General features: G+C 49.0%; 1 protein-coding gene across 1 annotated transcript in view; it reads left to right on the top strand.

The window, feature by feature from the left end:
- The window catches only part of LOC139024606 (sodium channel protein type 2 subunit alpha-like), a 62,018-nt gene that overhangs the window by 18,284 nt on the left and 39,542 nt on the right, over positions 1 to 4,192 (top strand). The gene's annotated exons all lie outside the window — the stretch shown is intronic.

Below are 4,192 nucleotides of genomic sequence, written 5' to 3'. Positions count from 1 at the left end.
CCACTGCCCTGCCCTGCCCTTCCCTGCCCTGCCCCTCCCGCCCTGCACCTCATCCCTGCCTCCTCCTCCCTTCCCTCCCTCTGCGCCTGCCCTCCTCCCTGCACTTCTCCTTCGCCCCTGCTCCCATCTCTCTCCTCTCTCTCCTCCTCCTCCCTCCCCTGTCTACCCTGCCCGTCCTCCCTAATTCTCTCCCTTGCCCTCCTCCTCCCGTTCCCTCCCCTGTCTGCCCTGCCCTTCCTCCTCAATCTCTCCTGCCCTCCTCCTCGCGCTCCTCCCGTCTGCCTTGCCCCCTCCTTCATCTTCCGCTTGCCCTGCCCTCCTCCTCAATTCTCCCTTGCCCTCCTCCTCCTCCCTCCCTGTCTGCCCTGCCGCTCTCTCCCTCAAATCTCTCCCTCGCCCTCTCCTATACCGCCTCCTCCTCCCTGTCTACCTTGCCTCCTCCCTCAATCTCTCCACTGCCCTCCTTCCTCAATCTCTCGCCGCCCTCCTCCCTCAATCTCTCCCTGCCCTCCTCCCTTCAATCTCTCCCTGCCCTCCTGCCCGCAATCTCTCCCTGCCCTCGCCAACTCCTGGCCCTGCTCCCTGCTTTGCTAGAACGAAACACAGCTCTCTGCTAAACAATAACACAGCCCACATTAAGCTCTTACTGCTAAATGAAACAGCCCACATTAGCTCTCTGCTAAATGAAACACAGCCCACCTTAATTCTCTGCTGAAATGAACACAGCGGCGCGAGCGCGATTGAAGTGGCCTCTGCTAAAGCAGAGACACATGCCCCATGGTAAGTGGTCGGTGGGGCGTAAAACAAAACGACAGGCGCGCACATTAAGTCCTCCTGAGGCTGGTGAGGTCGAGCACGGAGCCAGCGATTTAAGGTCCTCGTGTGTGGAGTGACCCGACGAGGCCCAGGCAGGTAGGGAGGGTCCTCTGCTTAGTGTGACCACAGGCCCACAGTGTAAGTGCCTCTGCTGTAGGACGCAGAGCCACGGGAGTAGAGTCCGTGCTGGGCGGTTTAGTGATCACAGCCCGACGATTGAATCCTGCTGCTGTAGTGACCACGAGCGCGCACATTAGAGTCCTCGGGCGTGGCTGTAGTGGGCGCGACAGCCCACATTAAGTCCTCTGCTTTAGTGACCACACCTCCCCACCATTATCTCAATCATCCTTGACTGCTTAGGACCACAGAAACCACACATAATAAGTCCTCTGCCAAATAAATGCTTCACAGAGTTCAAGTAACAGACACATCTCAACATCAACTGTTCAGAGGAGACTGCGTGAATCAGGCTTTCACGGTCAAGTTGCTGCAAAGAAACCACCACTAAATAACACACCAATAATAAGAAGAGACTTGCCTGGGCCAAGAAACATGAGCAATGGACATTAGACCGGTTGAAATCTGTCCCGGTGAGTCCAAATTTGAGATTCTTTGTGTGATGCAGAGTAGGTGAACGGATGATCTCCGMAWGTGTGGTTCTCACCGTGAAGAGTGGAGGAGGAGGTGTGATGGTGTGGGGGTGCTTTGCTGGTGACACTGTCAGTGATTTATTTAGAATTCAAAGCACACTTAACCAGCATGGCTACTACAGCATTCTGCAGCGATACACCGTCCCATCTGGTTTGCGCTTAGTTTGACTATAATGTGTTTTTCAACGACAATAACCCAACACACCWCCAGGCTGTGTRAGGGCTATTTGACCAAGAAGGAGAGTGATGRAGTGCTGCATCAGATGATCTGGCCACAATCCCCAGACCTCAACCCAATTGAGATGGTTTGGAATGAGTTGGACCGCAGAGTGAAGGAAAATCAGCAAACAAGGGCTCAGCATATGTGGGAACTCCTTCAATACTGTTGGAAAATAATTCCAGGTGAAGCTGGTTGAGAGAATGCCAAGAGTGTGCAAAGCTGTCATCAAGGCAAAGGGTGGCTACTTTGAAGAATCTRAAATATATTTTGATTTGTTTAACGCTTTTTTCGGTTAATACATGATTCCATAGATGTTATTTCATAGTTTTGATGTCTTCACTATTATTTTACAATGTCAAAAAACAAAACTAGTTGATCTACAGTGAAAACAGAACACGGAGGGAGAATAGTAATGCCAATGTCACCATTGTTATGGAGAGTCAGTGACCAGTTGGTTGGATCTAGGTCAGTGATATATATCGATTCTGAGATTGAGATCAACCTGGGCATAAGCAGATCAATAAAGCAGTTGAAATAACTAGTATCTGTCTGGTGGGTGTGTATGTAGAGATTCAGAGATCAAGTGTTTCAGGAAGGAGAATAGACAGGATGGGACAGGATAGGACAGCACGGGACAGGATAGACAGGACTGGGACAGGAAAGCTTTAGGACAGGAACAGAATAGGACAGGATAGGACGATAGACAGGAAGGATTAGGACATGGCGAAGGACAGACAGGACAGAATAGAATAGACAGGATAGGACAGGAAGGACAGGACGGACAGGAACAGGATAGGACAGATAGGAAAGGACAGGATAGAAAGACAGGACAGCGATAGACAGGCGGAAGAACAGGACAGAATAGGACAGGACGGGATTAGGACAGGACAGGATAGATGGACCGGATTGGTACAGACAGGAAACAGGGATAGGACAGAAATAGACAGACAGGATAGGACAGGACAGGAACATATAGGATAGACAGGATAACAAGACGGACAGGATACAGGACAGGATGGACAGACAGGACGGGATCAATAGGGAACAGGATAGGACAGATAGGACAGGGACAGGATAGGATAGGACAGACAGGCAGACAGGATAGGACAGAATAGCGACAGTATCTAGGACGGACAGATAGGAAAGGACAGGACAGGATAGGACAATCTTAGGACAGACAGGACAGAATAGGACAGATAGGGACAGGACATGGATAGGACAGGACGGAGCCGGGCGATTTCCCCACCGGGAGATAAGCCATAGTAAAGGAATGCTAGGATCCTAAGCCAATAGTAAAGATGCAGATCTAAGCCAATAGTAAGGGAATGCTAGGATCTAAGCAATAGTAAAGGAATGCTGAGATCTAAGCCAATAGTAAAGGAATCTAGATCTAAGCCAATAGTAAAGGGAATGCTAGGATCAAGCCAATAGTAAAGAATGCTAGGATCTAAAGCCGTTCTATGGAATAAACAGTCTCTCCATTTGTAATTAGGATCCTAGGAGCATAAGCCAAGATATGGAAGGAACAATCTCAATCCTTCTCAACGGTGATGACCTTGTTTTTGATCCTGTTTAAACCTATTGATTTAGGCAGCTGTTTGTCCTGTAATGTATGACCAATGCCGGTTTAACAGCAGCCTGGTTATTCTACAACAAGCACAATCAGTCTAGATCTCTCTTCATTATTGGGCTATCAAATAAGTTCGGACACCGTTTTATCCGTTCTTGAGATAGAGGTTGATGGGTGGGGGAAAGCAACTTCTAATGCCACGCCAGGCATTGGTTGAAAGTGCATCAGAAACAGGATATTATCCTCAGCCACATTTCTGATGTAGCCTAAATGATTCATTCACAAGTACACAGTTTTATAGTGATGTCATCCAGTTTTATAGTGATGTGCATCCCAGGTTGTTAGGTAGTCCGTTATATAGTGATTCCCGTTTTATAATGATGTAATTCGACCAGTTCCCCCCTGCCCCCTACATGGGAGGGACATGATTCGCCTCATACCTCCCCATCCAGGTCAGGGCTGGCTAGTGACCATGCTTATAATCTCGTACTGACAACTATGTGCTGGCCTACTTGACGAGACGTGGTAACAGGAAGCTGACGCTGGTCACTGGTAAAGAACTCAAAACATGCTATCTTTCACACACGACTGGACATGGAACTGACTGGAACTCTCTGTCTCTCTCTCTCTCTCTCTCCTCTTTCTCTTCTCTCCCTCTCTCTCTCTCGCTTCTCTCTCTCTCTCTCTCTCTCTCTCTCTCTCTCTCTCTCTTTCTTTCTCTCCTCTCTTTTCTCTCTTCTCTTCTTCTCCCTCTCTTCTCTCTCTCCTTTCTCTCTCTCTCTCTCTCTCTATCTCTCTCTCTCTCTCATGCTCTCTCTCTCTTCTCTCTCTCTCTCCTCTCTCTCTTCTCTCTCTCTCTTCTCTCTCTCTCTCTCTTCTCTCTCTCTCTCTCCTCTCTCTCTCTCTCTCTGTGCCGGGCTATTCCAATCAGAAGAG

This window comes from Salvelinus sp. IW2-2015, unplaced genomic scaffold (assembly GCF_002910315.2).
Source record: "Salvelinus sp. IW2-2015 unplaced genomic scaffold, ASM291031v2 Un_scaffold1702, whole genome shotgun sequence".
Lineage (NCBI taxonomy): Eukaryota > Metazoa > Chordata > Actinopteri > Salmoniformes > Salmonidae > Salvelinus > Salvelinus sp. IW2-2015.
Note: the sequence above shows the minus strand (reverse complement) of the source record. Positions and strands in the feature narration are given on the sequence as shown.